General features: G+C 43.3%; 1 protein-coding gene across 3 annotated transcripts in view; it reads left to right on the forward strand.

The window, feature by feature from the left end:
• The first annotated feature begins 2175 nt into the window (after positions 1–2175).
• The window catches only part of FAR1 (fatty acyl-CoA reductase 1), a 79379-nt gene continuing 66542 nt past the window's right edge, over positions 2176–15012 (forward strand). For 2 of the 3 annotated variants that reach the window (XM_030331197.2, XM_030331200.2), the window contains exon 1: positions 2176–2452. The gene's annotated coding sequence lies outside the window, so the exon portion shown is untranslated. Of the gene's footprint in view, positions 2453–4244; positions 4343–15012 lie in introns of all 3 variants that reach the window. The other variant, XM_030331198.2, reaches the window with a different exon arrangement.

The following is a 15012-nucleotide window of genomic DNA, read 5'->3' on the forward strand; positions in this document are numbered from 1 at the left end:
CCCATCTCGGGGGGCCGGTGGTGGGGAGTGTCTCTGCTGGAGGTGCATGTTACATACACAATGACTTTAATCAAATGAGATGCCTTTATGCTCTCAAACCTAAAGTTATTTTTGAATTTCATAATGTACTCATTCAGCAATTACTTAATTTCTTCATGTGTTTTCCTCAGAACTAAGTAATAGTTTGTATCTATCTATCTATTAAAAAAAATCAAGATGTTCGCACAGAAACTAAAAAATCTGCAATGAAAGTATTCTCCAGAAATAGTGTCTGAATTGCACATGCCGATAAATCTCAGCAGTGGTGAACTTAGTTCTTCTTCTGAGAATATGCCCCTCAATTCCCTAGGCTGGGCTCGATCCTCTTTATATATATTCCCTCACCCTGAATTATATAGGAATGATCCATTTGAGGTCTTCCTCTTATACCCTATGCTCTATGGAAAAATACTGTCTTACCTGACTTTACACGCCTAGTTCGGGGACAAGTACTTTAAACCAAGGCATTTATCTGAATTGAACCGCTTAATGACTCAAGTAGTAAATATGAATCATGTAATCTGTTTTGCTGCCGGTGCGTGCTCTTTCACAAGAGTTTCACTAGAATTTGGCCCACAGGTCTTATGTTTGTTCTGGAAAGGTGGTTATTGACCCATTTGTAACAAGTGTTTCACGTTGGCCCGGCGATTTCACAATTCTGCTTCTGGACTGGGTTCTAGGCACACACCATCTGGCGTCACCTATGGGAATGCTTCATCCCTGAGGGCAAGCGGCTTTGTTGGCTTTGTGGTCCTGGGCCCTCCTGCCGGAAGGATTGTACCTGGCGCGCTGGGCCGGTCGGTGAACTCCTCCAGGGCAGAAGCCATGGTATTTCAATGAAAATTTCCTGGGTTCGGAGCTCTGGTCGGCCACAAAGTAGGCAGCTCGGTAAATTATTGCAGTTTCCAACTAGGTGAGGCAGAATGGGTGCTTTGGGGCCACTAACGGGGCCAGGCACTGAAATAAGCCCTACACCCTCAAAGAAAAATCACTCGGAACCATCTTCGCGCATCCTGAAGTATCAACCCGTGCGCGCTAAGTCTCTGTGCCCAGAGCTTTCACTCATTTAAAATTCTCAACAATCCTTTTCTTTTTCCTCCTCTGATTCGCAGTTTTTGAACGATGGCTGGCTAAATCCTAGTGAGACTGTTGATACCGCGGGAGTCTCACCGTCATGGGAATGTTATTACAGCTATTCTCACAATCCTTTTATTTTATTTTTTTTATAAAAGAGGGATTATACAATATTCTATATTAAAGTGTCGTGAGTGCACTAACCTGAACTGTAAGGCTGGGTACATTTTTTTTATTTTTTATTTTTATTTTTTTTTATTTTTGGGACAGAGAGAGACAGAGCATGAACGGGGGAGGGGCAGAGAGAGAGGGAGACACAGAATCGGAAACAGGCTCCAGGCTCTGAGCCATCAGCCCAGAGCCTGACGCGGGGCTCGAACTCACGGACCGCGAGATCGTGACCTGGCTGAAGTCGGACGCTTAACCGACTGCGCCACCCAGGCTCCCCTGGGTACATTTTTACATATGGATACCACCCAGATCGAGAGACAGAACGTTTCCAGCTCCCCGTAGGTTCCCTTGTGCCCCTCCCATCCCCCTGAGGTAACCGTTACTCAACTTCTCTCACCAGCGGGAAGTTTTGCATTGCGGCCTGATTTGGTCCACGGGGCTGGACGAGGCGCACGCTCTGCTCGCTCCCTACAAAGCATCGCGCCGAGGTTCCGGGAGTCCACCACCGAGCGACAGCTCCCCGCTCACAGACCCCGCGTAGGCGGTGCGGGAGCACGCCACAATGGCCGCCCGCGCTCCCCGCACGGGCCTCGCCGCATTCTCCCACCCTTCCAGCGGGTACCTCTCCCGCGCCACCGCCAGCCGGGTGTGGCCCTGGGCGCGACCCGCCGGAACGCTAGCGGCCAGAGAGGCGCTCCTGAGCCCGGGATGTGGGGCGCGCGCCCATTGGCTGAACTTTTCTGCTTGGGCCGGCCGGCCGCAGAGCCCGCCTCCCGGCCCTCTTTCGGCGCTCCCATTGGCCGTTCGCGTCCCACCCGCGCCCGCTCCCGCCCCCAGCCCGCCCAGATGGAAACGGGGTTGAGGGGGTGGGAGGCCGAGGCGGGGAGGGGGTGGTCGAGGTATCCTCCCGGTAAGGGGGCGCGAGAGACAAGACAGGCCAATCCGGACAAGACGTGGAAAAGAGGCTCCGCGCCAGCCAGTCACATCGCGAGGTCCGGGTCGGGGAGGCTGACGCGAGTGCGGGCCGCAGCCAATGGGCGTGCCACTACCCGTCCGCTCTTCAGCAGCCGGTCGGGGGTGGTGGAGGAGCGAGTGAGGAGAGCGCGACGGCGGCGGAGACATCGCTGGACGGCCAGGGGGAAAGCGAGGCCCGAGCCTCTGAGTCTAGGTGAGAGGCAGCGACGCCGGGCGGGAGAGGCGAGCTGCGGGCCCCTCGTCGCCTGGCCCGGGCCGCGGCTGCGGGAGCCGGGGCGGCAGGCCGCCGGAGGCGACACCCGCCGCCCCGCCCCGCCCCCGCCCCCACCCTGGGCCGCCCGCAGCCGGGGGCGCCCGCCTGTCTCTGCCCGGATGGTCTGAGCACGGCTGGGACGGGGCCGCCGCCTTCCAGACTGCCGGGCTGGCGAGCGGGGACGCAGGGAGGGGCCTGGTTTGCAGCCGCCGAGCCTTGGGGGCTCAGTCTGGTGTGGGGAGGCCTCATAGAAGTGGCGAAGGTGGGGGGGGCGGGTAGTTAACGGAGGAGCGGGCTCTTGTGCTCCAGGGGGGCAATAGAGGCCTGTGATTGAAGGATTTTCTGGTCCGACGAGGAAGAAAGTGATGGGGAAAGGGTGATGCTCAGAAAAGGGTGCCCGGGGAGAAGGTGCGGAACCGGGGAAAGTGACTGGCCTTTTGGAAGTAGGCATTGATAGAGGATGGGGGGAAATCAGCTGGGAGTGAAGGGAGGTAGGGTTTGTTTGTTTCTGTTTTTGTTTTTTGGAAGGTTAAGATCTCTGGATAGACCGGGACACGTGGGTTTGGAGTAAGAGGCACCTACTCCAACCGGAAGGTCCCTGAGAAAAAGGTTTTAGGTGAGGTGTGGATGGAGGCTGTTTGACTAGAAGGCGTTAGGTGGCCAGTTAGGAGAAAGTATACAAGGAGCAGACGAGGTAGGCTTATGTATGATAGCTAAAAGGTGTGGATCTTTTATGACTAAGTGAGCAAGAATAACTGCTTTTTGGGAGAGACTGGAGAGTGTCTCAGGTAGGAGTCAGTCAAGCCAGGTTTATAGGTTCATTCACTACTCATCGTGGGCCAAGCACTCAGACTTAACTCTCACTACTGACGCTGATTGTGCCCCCCACCCCCACCCGCCCCCACCATCCCGGGACAGTTCATCTGATTGTTTTGCCACAGCAGCACACAAACTCACCCTCTCAAAAGTAAAGGCACAAATTGTGTTTGCTTTCGATTGGATGGCAGTGCGGAATCGTTTAATTTCATGTTTAAAAAAAATTAGACCATGTTGGTTTAAAGCATGAAGATACTTTCAGAAAATCTGCCCTGTAGGGGAATTTAACTATCTTGTTGGGCGCATGTAATACAGCATAAAAATGATGCAAGATCTCTTACAGTAACACAGTGACAATTAACACATAAGTACAATTCTGTTACTGTAGGATCAACCAGTTCCACGCAGTAGAATTTGATTATGTATCATGCTTTTTGGGGAGGTTTTTAGCCTTGGGAAGAGTTTTGTACCTAAGTAGGTTCAACGTTTTTTTTCACTTAGAGGAAAGAAACACATGGTATGTGTGTGTCACTACTGCTGCCTTTCTGTTTGATGCCTTTGGGAATTTTTATTTGTGGATGTGGGCAGAGGTTGGGGGCAGAGAAGAGGTAGAAGAAAAGAAAGCGGCCCACTGCCACATGTCCAGAAAATTTAAACGGCCTCAAGGAGGTGATAAGCACCGAGATGTAGTTTCTGCTTGAGGATAGGGCAGAGGTTTGTGAACAGTTTAGCACTTCTTGACAGACAAGAAGTCCTGAGGACAGACACCAAAGAGGGCATATGTTGTATACGATAGTTCCTTCTTAGCCAGCTCAACAAAGCATCATAGCTAATGGACCGTTCTTTAGGAAGTAGAAATAATTTTGTGGAAGAAATTTCTTGGTATTGCTACTCACTGATCACATTTTACCCTTAGGATGACAGAATACCTAAGTGCTGAGGTGCCGAGGTGACTCGGGGCAAAGAAGTAATCTGAGTGGTATGGAGTTAATCAGGGAAGGTTTCCAGGAAGGGGTGAGTTTTGAGACACCTTTTGAAGAGTTTGGATATGGGTTATTGGAAGACTTGAGGATGACATTCAAGAAGTTTGGACAAGCTGTAAGCAACTGTGGATGAGAATGACACATAAAAATGGATTTTAAGGAGGATGGAACATTTGAATGAAGATTTAAGTGTGGAGATCAGTTAAGTCTGTGGTTGTAGCTTAGTTTTATAAATAATGGTTCTGTATGGTGGTTAGGAGAGAAGAATTGGAATAGTTGACGATGGGGGCGCCTGGGTGGCTGAGTCCGTTAAGCTCCTGACTCTCGATTTTGGCTCAGGTCATGATCCCAGGGCAGTGGGATCTAGCCCCTCATCAGGCTCCATGCTGAGTGTGGAGCCTGCTTGGGATTCTCTCTCACTCGCTCTCTCTCTCTCACTCCTTCCCTCCCTCCCTCCCTCCCTCCCTCCCTCTGTCCCCCTCCCCTGCTTGCTCACTCCAAAAAAACTAAAAAAAAAAAAAAAAAAAAAAGAGAGAAAACCAATAGTTGATGATGGATTGGAGACGGGTAGTAAGGGAAAGAGCATGAAAATATTTTTTTGATTTTTGTGGTAAGAGAATATGTTGAAAATAAGTTGGGTTATTGAGAGGTAGATTTGGTGTTCAACCAAAAAATAATCAGGAACATTTTTGAGTCCTATACTAGATTATGTTGATAATAATAGCAAAATTTAGTGGGTGCTACTTTGTGCCAGACGCTGTTTTGAGCTTTCCGAGTATCATCTTCCTTTGATTATCCCTGTTTTTTAGATGAGGGAACTGAGATTCAGAGAGATTTAATTTGCCTGATGCCACACAGCTAATAAGTGACAAAGTCAATCAGTAAATTTCAACTAGCGTATGTTTCATGCCAGGCACTGTGTTAACTGTTGGAGGTTCACAGTTGACAAGCAAATCTAAAGGTCAGGCCTGGGCCATTTTATTTTATTAAAAACAATTTTTTTTAACATTTATTCAGTTTTGAAAGACAGAGAGAGACAGAATGTGAATGGGGAAGGGGCAGAGAGAGGGAGACACAGAATTTGAAGCAGGCTCTAGGCTCCAAGCTGTCAGCACAGAGCCTGATGTGGGGCTCGAACTCACTGACGGCAAGATCATGACCTGTGCTGAAGTCAGCTGCTTAACCGACTGAGCCACCCAGGCACCCCTGGCCTGAGCCATTTTAAAATAAATTGTCAGGAATTAATAGAAGAGAGACAGTGAAGGGAGAGAAGAAGAGGAGTTGGAGAGACTTTTGTAGATATTGAAGAATATACTGTTTTGGAAAACTTAGGATAGAAATAGAGAAAGTAGTCAACAACATGTGTAGCTGAGAGACTCTGACGAACCATTGAGTTAAGTCAGGAAGAAAGTTATGTGAATTTAGTCTCAAAAACCAGAATGAAGATACTAAGGTATAAGCTGGTAGTTACTCATATTTAGTGGCTCTATACAAACTTAAAATGTGGTGTACAGATTCATAGGAAAGATGTTGGTATGTTCCTTTCTAACATTTTAATCTTTGGCTGGTAAGATCATGGGTGGCTTAAAAATGCTCATATTCTTTGTATTTTCCCAGTTTAAGTAAATGGGCATTACTTAATATATGGGGGAAAAGTCATTCTACTGAAATGAGCTAATAGGAAATATGTGGGTGAGCTAGTCTGAACTATGTTTTGGATAGAGGAAAAGATGGCCTTATTTCAGTGTATACTGCTGCATGTGAGATACTTTGGTAGATACTTTCCTGTCTTGGAAGTGACTAGACACATCCTGAAACTGTACGTACTGAAAGATGGCATTTGTTTAATCTGAGGGATCAGGTTACTAAATCACCTTGAGGCTTGGAGATACGGTCTTGGCTCTTCTGAACTCTGAATGTTGTTCTTTTAGGGTTTAATACATGAATTTAAGGTTAAACAAAGCAAACCACTCACTTGAGTGAATCATTTCAACTGTGTCTTTTGGACTTTACACCCTTTCCTCTTTGCACACATTGGTTCTGTAGTTCCTCTCTTGTAGTGGGGTTGTAATGGGCTTAGAGTTTCAGTTCAGTAAGACAATATGAAAGTGTTGAATTTACATGTAACCAATTTAACTTAAAATTTGTCATTGTTTTCTGTTCCCAATTTAAAGAAGAAAAGAGATGAATTTCAAGACAATAAAATAAGCTTTTCTTATCAAATAATTATTCAAAAGCAAACTAGTAGGATTTGCCCCAGGATCAGTACAGGTTTATTCCGATCTCTGCAATGGAGATGGAAGAATCTTATAAGTCAAGAAGAACAGGGTCTAGTTTTTAGTTTAATTTGGCCCATAGGGATCATGGGAGGAAATATAATATTTCATCTGGGTACTGTACTGTTCCTTTACATAAATTATTACCTTTAGCTCTCATACAGTTCTTCAAAGTGGATAGCCTATTACAGATGAGAGAATGAGGCTCAGAGAAGTTAGTAAGTAACTTTCCAAAGGTTGGAGAGCTAGGAGGAGAGCTGCGATTCAAACCTTGCTTTGTGAAACTCCACATCTCATGCATGTAAGATCAAGGGCAAGAAATACTTACTTATATTAATAACTACAATTGAAAAAAAATGCCACATAGCCTTAGGTGTTCAGTAACTGTTACATTAGAAGATGGGACTGTTGCTCTGTGTGTTTGTCCTGTGACAGTGGCTCTTAAATGATGGTGATTATTTGTGTGTCTTTTAAGGGTGCATTATATTACCTTTAGAGGTGTATGTTTTCATATTTTAGTAGTTTTTTGTTTAAATTTTTTTTTTAACATTTATTTGTTTTTGAGACAGAGAGAGACAGAGCATGAACAGGGGAGCATCAGAGAGAGGGAGACACAGAATCTGAAGCAGGCTCCAGGCCCTGAGCTGTCAGCACAGAGCCCGACGCGGGGCTCGAACTCATGGACCGCGAGATCATGACCTGAGCCAAAGTCGGACACTCAACCGACTGAGCCACCCAGGCGCCCCATATTTTAGTAGTTTTTTGAAATGAAGGTGTAATTTACAGAGTTTATTTTATTTTATTTATTTATTTATTTATTTTTTCAATGTTTATTTTCGGGACAGAGAGAGACAGAGCATGAACGGGGGAGGGGCAGAGAGAGAGGGAGACACAGAATCGGAAACAGGCTCCAGGCTCCGAGCCATCAGCCCAGAGCCTGACGCGGGGCTCGAACTCACGGACCGCGAGATCGTGACCTGGCTGAAGGATGCTTAACCGACTGCGCCACCCAGGCGCCCCTACAGAGTTTATTTTAAAATGTTTATATGGGGCGCCTGGGTGGCTCAGTCGGTTCAGTGTCCAACTTTGGCTCAGGTCATGATCTCAACAGTTTGTGAGTTTGATATTTTTGATATCCATGTCAGGCTGTGTGCTCAGAGCCTGGATCCTGCTCCGGATTCTGTGGCTCCCTCTCTCTCTGCCTCTCCGCCACTTGTGCTCTGTCTCTCTCTGTCTCAAAAACAAATAAACGTTAAAAAAATTAAAAAATAAAATGTTTATGCAATGGATACTATCTTTTTTTTTTTTTTTAATTTGACGATCTAATTGTCTCTGTTAAATGGTTCATGGGACGCCTGGGTGGCTCAGTTGGTTAAGCATCTGACACTTGATTTTGGCTCAGGTCATGATCTCATGGTTTGTTAGTTTGAGCCCCACATAGGGCTCTGCACTGACAGCACGGAGCCTGTTTGGGATTCTCTGTCTTCTTCTCTCTCTGCCCCTCCTTCTCTCTGTCTCTCTCTGTCTCTGTCTCTCTCTCTCTCTCTCTCTCTCTCTCTCTCAAAGATTAATAAGCATTTAAAAACAAAACAAACCAAAAAAACAGAAAAATGATTCATGAATTGGACAGCCCTCCATCTAATAAGTAGAGAGGGACTCCCAATGGCTACTGTGTCTTAAAGTCAAATGTGGTCTCAGAATTAAGGAAGAGTGGTATATGCATGTAGTCTGCATGTACATTGCCTTAGCAGTTTGCTGTGTGCATTTTCTTCTCCTTTCCTTCCTCTACTTAGCTTATAACCTTTTTTCTTTTTAGTATGATATAATATATAGAACTGAAGTATATATTAATAATAAAATAGTCATTCTTTTTAGCTAATGAATATTATAGAAGAAAGTTCTTTGATGTGGAAAATTCAAATTGTACTGTGAATCAGCAGATCTGAGTTTTAATTTTGGTTTTGCTAGCAACTTGATGTGTAACTTGAGGCAAGTCATTTCCCCTCTCTGAGCTTTAGTTTCCTCATCTGTAAAGTGGAGTGGGGAAGGGAACCTTTAGACTTGTCCAGCCTGAACAAACTGTATGCCCTCTGTTTAATTAAAAACGTGGGTGTCTTAGATCTCTTTTTAAAAACTATAGTAGCTTTTTACTATTTTTTCTTTCACTTCATCCCTTTGCATTCTCTCCTTGCCCTTTTTTCCCATGGATCCTTGAGAGTACTATTAGCTTCTCAATGTATTAGAGAGGATGTGTTATTTTTGATATCCTACATTTACTAAGACAGGATATTTGAGAAAGTAGTAGGTACTTAGTAAATAGTTAAAAGTGAATATATGTTTTGTCTGAGTTTAATCAAAGAATTATTTAAATAAAGTATCGCACAAAAGCTGTTAAAGTTTCATTGAAACTTCTGTGTAAATAATGAAATGTGTTTTGAAGTAAATTTATCTACTCTCCACTGGGCAGATGTACAAAGACGAAAACTAAACTTTGTATTACGGAAAGTTGCCAACATAAAATGCACATCACCAATTTTAAAAATTATAAACCGATTTTTATTTTGAAGCAAATCCCTACACATTTTTACCAGTTATTACTAAACAGCATGATGAGTGTAAAAATAGACATGCTAATCTAAGTGAAGTGGAAATTGTTTGTATAAATTGTTCATATTTTGAGACTTGTATATTATACTGTGCTAAGCAGGGGAAATTATATAAAATAATCTGTAATTCAGGAGTAATGACTGAGTATATGTATATAAAACAGAATGTGGCAACATGATATCATATACCAAAATTGGTGATAGAGATTCTAAATGAGAGATGACATTATTTCTGAATGAAACTAGGATTTAGACAAGGAGAAAGAATGTTAGGGGGTGAGATGAGGGTGATCACCTGGAGAAAGCATGTAGTTAGAAAAATCTAACTTTAGCTTCATAGAAAAAGTCCCATCTTTTAAAAAAATGTTTATTTATTTTGAGAGAGAACAAGAGTGCACGCGTGTGCACGTGTGAGGGGGAGGGGCAGAGAGAGGGAGAGAGAGAGAATCCCAAGCAGGCCCTTCACTCTCAGTGCAGAGCCCAATGTGGGGCTCGAACTCACGACTGAGATCATGACCTAAGCTGAAACCAAGAGCTGTTTGCTTAATTGACTGAACCACCCAGGCGCCCCTAAATCTGTATCTCTTTATATCTTTTAGAACCCTACGGCATGTTATTGACATACTTAGATCTTAAATCAATATTTGAAAAAAGCTAATTTCTGTATTACAAACATGGACACACTTCTTTATGACTGAATCACTGTCTGTCTGGTGAATTATTTGACATGTTCCATTAAAAAACCTTCTGAGTACCTTAGTACCTCATGTGTTAATGGATCCATTTCATCTAGAATGTTTGTGTGTGTGTGGCATCAGCTTTCAAATATAAATCACTTTGAGATTGTAAATGGTGGCTTGTATGTGTGTGTTTAAATGTTAATCGTTTGACAGTTTTTAGATTACTTTGAAATATCTAGTTTATATCATTCTTGTCTTTTATGGAATTTTTGCCAGAAATGTTGGCATGACAGTCATATGAGAAATCCTTGCCTTTAAGGAATTTTTACCATTATATATTATTATTTTGGAGTATTGACTTAAATACTTTGAAGTATTAACTGAGAATAAAATCTTAAAATATGTTCCATAATGCAGAGATTTTTAGCCAAAGGTCATGGACCTCTTTGAGCATCTCCTCAAATCTTTGTGCTTTAGCCTCAGAAAAATAAACAGTAATCCCCCCCTTGCCCATAGTTTTGCTTTACATGGTTTCAGTTACCCATGGCCAACCTCAGTCTGGAAGCAGATGATCCTCCTTCTGACATATCAGAAAGTCAGTAACAGCCTAATGCTAAGTCACGGTGCCTACACCATTTACCTCACTGCATCTCATCATGTAGGCATTTTATCATCTCACATCATTAGAAGTATGATAAAATATTTTGAGAGAGACCACGTTCACATAACTTTTGTTACAGTATATTATAATCGTTCTATTTTATCATTGTCAGTCTCTTATGTGTCGAATTTATAAATGAAATTTATCATAGGAATATATGTATATATAGGAAAAAACAGTATGTGTAGGGTTTGGTGCCATCTGTAGTTTCAGGCATCCACTGGGGGTCTTGGATGTATCCCCTGCAGGTAAGGGGGGATTACTATACTATACATGCATACTTAGTTTTTCATATAATTCTAATAAGACTCCCAGAACTCATTCAAATACCCTTACAGGTTTATGGATTCAGTTTAATAAACCATTCTATAATGTATAGGCAAAAGCATACTGCTAAAATTAACTCAAATTTGTTTCTGTGTGTACTGCTCACCTTTTACAAGCAAATATTTTTCATATTTGAGTGATAAAAATTGTGAAACTCATTATACATATGCCTAATTAAAAAAAAATAGACCAGTCCCTTTTTTTTTTAAGATTTTATTTTTATTTATTTATTTATTTTTTTCAACGTTTATTTATTTTTGGGACAGAGAGAGACAGAGCATGAACGGGGGAGGGGCAGAGAGAGAGGGAGACACAGAATTGGAAACAGGCTCCAGGCTCTGAGCCATCAGCCCAGAGCCCGACGCGGGGCTCGAACTCACGGACCGCGAGATGGTGACCTGGCTGAAGTCGGACGCTTAACCGACTGCGCCACCCAGGCGCCCCAAGATTTTATTTTTAAGTAATCTCTTCACCCAATGTGGGGCTCAAACTCACAGCTTCGAGATCAAGGGTTGGATGCTCTACCAACTGAGCCAGCCAGGTACCCCCAAAATATACCAATTCTTAGCTGGATTCTTGGGGAAAAATAAACTATCGCCAGCATAATACATATGTTGAATGATTTTACCAAAGATTTTGGAATACGTGTTTGGTACTTCCTATAATAGCTCCTGATGAGGGAAACAAAGGCAGAGAAATGTAGCTTAAATTAAATCCCCTTGCAGCTTGCAGTCCACTGATGAACACCTGAAACATGCAGAGCATGATCTTCCTCAAACAACTCATGGCTGTCTTACTTCCTTTATGTTTTTCTTTTATTAAACACTAAAAGTAACCTTGTCTTAATAGTAATTAGCCTCTCAAGATCCTGAAAACCTTGCTTTCAAATTCCTTAGAGACTTATGCTATCCCTAAACCCACTAACTTAAAAGTATATAATCAGTTACTCCTCACAACCCCAGTGCATATCTTTCTGCCCACGGGTCCTGTCCCTGTGCTTTCATAAAATCACCTTTTTACACCAAACACATCTCAAGAATTCTTTCTTAGCCATTTGCTCGTGAACTTCAAATTTCATCATCTGGCGCCCAGGGTGGGGCATTGAGTCTTCCCTTCTGGACTCTGAGCCTTGTTGCAAAGTTGGTGAATACTTTCTCTTTTCTTCCTTTACTCCTATTTCAGGGGCTTTTCAAGGAGTATGGTCTTATTGGAACACTTTCATGTTGATTGCTCAGGCTGTAATCCTCTAGCCTGTGGAGGAGAAATTCTGCCTTTTGGCTGGAAGTTGGTACTCTGGCCGGGATGGTAATAAGACCCAGATACTTGATGCCCTCTCTTTATTTCTGTCCTTACAAAGTTATCTGTGCTGGGCACGAGACAGCCACCTAAGTGACTAGCACGACTGCTGATCTTAAAGACTCCTGTGTGAGGTTTCCTCCTTATTGGTCTAATGTGATCCCCTCCACATCCCTGGTCTAGCTGCTTCTGGCCGAGAAACTTCTACTGGGAGCCAGCTGAAACCCAACCGGGAGCTGTTTCCTAGGGAAGTTGTCTGTAAAGACTATATGTGTTGGAATGTCACTTACATCATGATGGGTTTCTGTCTTTACTATTTTCTGTCAATGTCCTCTACTAACTACAGAATGGTGAAACTTTTCTAGTGTTTTCCGTTGGTTAAAAATGGCACAGCCTTCAAGGAAACTAAGGCATGACCTTCATGGCATGCTCCTCAAGACAAGGTAAACTAAGGCACAGCCTTTTACAGCACGGCTTTCAAGGCATGGCATGGGCACAGTATTTTGGTCCATACACCAGGCACCCATTTGTAGTATAGGATGCAATGGGGAAGCTAAGGGACTCTAGCATCCCTTTCCTAGGGCCCCTTAGTGGCTGGTTGGTGATCATAACAGTTTTGTTTGAGGGACGCCTCTGGTCGCTTTGACGCCAAGAACCTCTGATGTATCCTTCGTGGTATACCCCCTGGAAGTTGAGGGCGGGGATTTTTGGTAATGGACCCTCTCTACTTTTCTAGAAACATGGGATCTTCAGTCCCCAGATCTGTCCCTTGGGATGCCTTTTAACCCACTAGAATCAATTCAAATTGGAAAATTTAGGAAAGGACTGATTTTCTGTAACACTGACTAGCCTTAATGCAATCTATCGGTTAGATCTCTTCTGCAAGAAACAGGGCAAAGTGGACTGAGGTATCCTATGTCCAGACTTTCATGGCCCTAAATCAGGATCCGGACCTGAGGGCCACTTGCAGAATGTGTTTGCCCAAATGTGTTTGGCCACTAACCAGGCTGATAAACTTCCTCCTGATAATTGGATGATTGTCTAAACAGGTCTCCTCTGAATGAACCCAGGTTGCTGGAGGAAACACAGGCCATCCCTAATGAAGGGGACACTGACACTCTCTCTTTCACTGTTCCTCCTTCGTCATAGACTCAGGTTACTCTAGCTGTATGTGGGGGCTTTTACTATTCATTTCTTGAGTTAATGACTATGATAATTGGAACCAATTGTCTCTTGTTAGTCTACCTCAGGAAGGAGACTCTTAAGGTATATTCCCAAGCAGCTGCCGTTGTTTCGGGGAAGTTCCCTGTCTCTGGCCTGACATGGACTGCCCATTTCCACTTGTTGGTGGGGAAAAAAAAATAATCTGCATATACTCATTTGTCCAAGCTGACGGCTTTAGGATTGGGAGACCTCTTTCTCTCTCCACTGGCTTTTATCCACCTCCAGCATTCCTGGAGGCATCTCACCTCTTCTGCATTCCACTCCCCCTTTTCCTGTTTCTGCACAACTTTGGGTGCAACCTGCATCTTCCATGCTTCTGGCACCATTAGCCCCTCCTCCTTTCCTCACTATCAAGGAGTGAAGAGCACTCCCTTGGACTTAACACTGCCCACTTCAGATTTCTTCACTGGGACCCCAGGTAAAAATTGACAATGGTGAACAAAGTGATGGACTTCATGAGGGGACCCAAGTGGAACATATTGGTATTTGAACTAATTTAAGCTTGTTGGTTTAATTAAGATGCACATGTCTTTGGAATTATCAGCACTAAATACAAGACTTTTTCTACCTAGGTTTACTGAAGGTCAGATAAGCTCTTGAATATCTCTGTTGCAATTTGTCAGCAAAAAGATGGCTAAAAATGATGGTTAATTTTATCTGTCTCAGGGTTTTCATGGAAAATTGTTAAGTTAGCTTTCAAGGTCTTTGGTAACCCGAAACTTTTGTTTGGATGATAAACTGGATTGAATTCATTGAACATCCAGGTCTTTAACAAATATGATAAAATGCTTAAGCATTATTAAACATAGGTTTATGTTTTTGACTTATTGCAGAGAAACTAAGGATATTTGGGTCTGTTGGAAAAGCTGCTTTGTGCTTAGTAGATTCATAAATTTGCCATCTAAAAAATTCTGGTGTCACAGTTCCCAATTAGTTACCACTTAGTTTTCACTGGAGACTAAAGTTTCTAAGACTTAAAATTCTGCTAGATGTAACTAAGACTGATGGAAATAGGAAAAAGCAACTCTGTATGTAGAAAAGTAGGAGATATGTAAGAAAAATAGAAGGAATGAAAATACATTTTTTTTTTTTTCTTTCAACGTTTTTATTTATTTTTGGGACAGACAGAGACAGAGCATGAACGGGGGAGGGGCAGAGAGAGAGGGAGACACAGAATCGGAAACAGGCTCCAGGCTCCGAGCCATCAGCCCAGAGCCCGACGCGGGGCTCGAACTCACAGACCGTGAGATCGTGACCTGGCTGAAGTCGGACGCTTAACCGACTGCGCCACCCAGGCGCCCCAATACATTTTTGTTGAAGGTAAAATAAAGTAATTTTGTCCTAAATGAGACTGGTTGTTTGCAGAGAAAGGGCTTGGGACAAAATCTGAATGCAAAGGAAAGTTGTAGACGGTTCGTGAAGGGAAATCTTTGGAAAGGAATTTTATGTGTTGTTAGGACAGACTAAGGTTGAAATGAATGGATTTTAAAAATACACTGGTATAAGATTAAAATTCTGCTTTTCTCTCTGTTTAAAAGACAAAGTTTTCTTGGATTGTTGATCTGCTCTTGATAAAAATAAATTTGTAAACAAAGGTCTTTTCTCTTTTGTCTGCTGGGAGAACCAAAGCT

The sequence above is a fragment of the Lynx canadensis genome, chromosome D1, assembly GCF_007474595.2.
Source record: "Lynx canadensis isolate LIC74 chromosome D1, mLynCan4.pri.v2, whole genome shotgun sequence".
NCBI lineage: Eukaryota > Metazoa > Chordata > Mammalia > Carnivora > Felidae > Lynx > Lynx canadensis.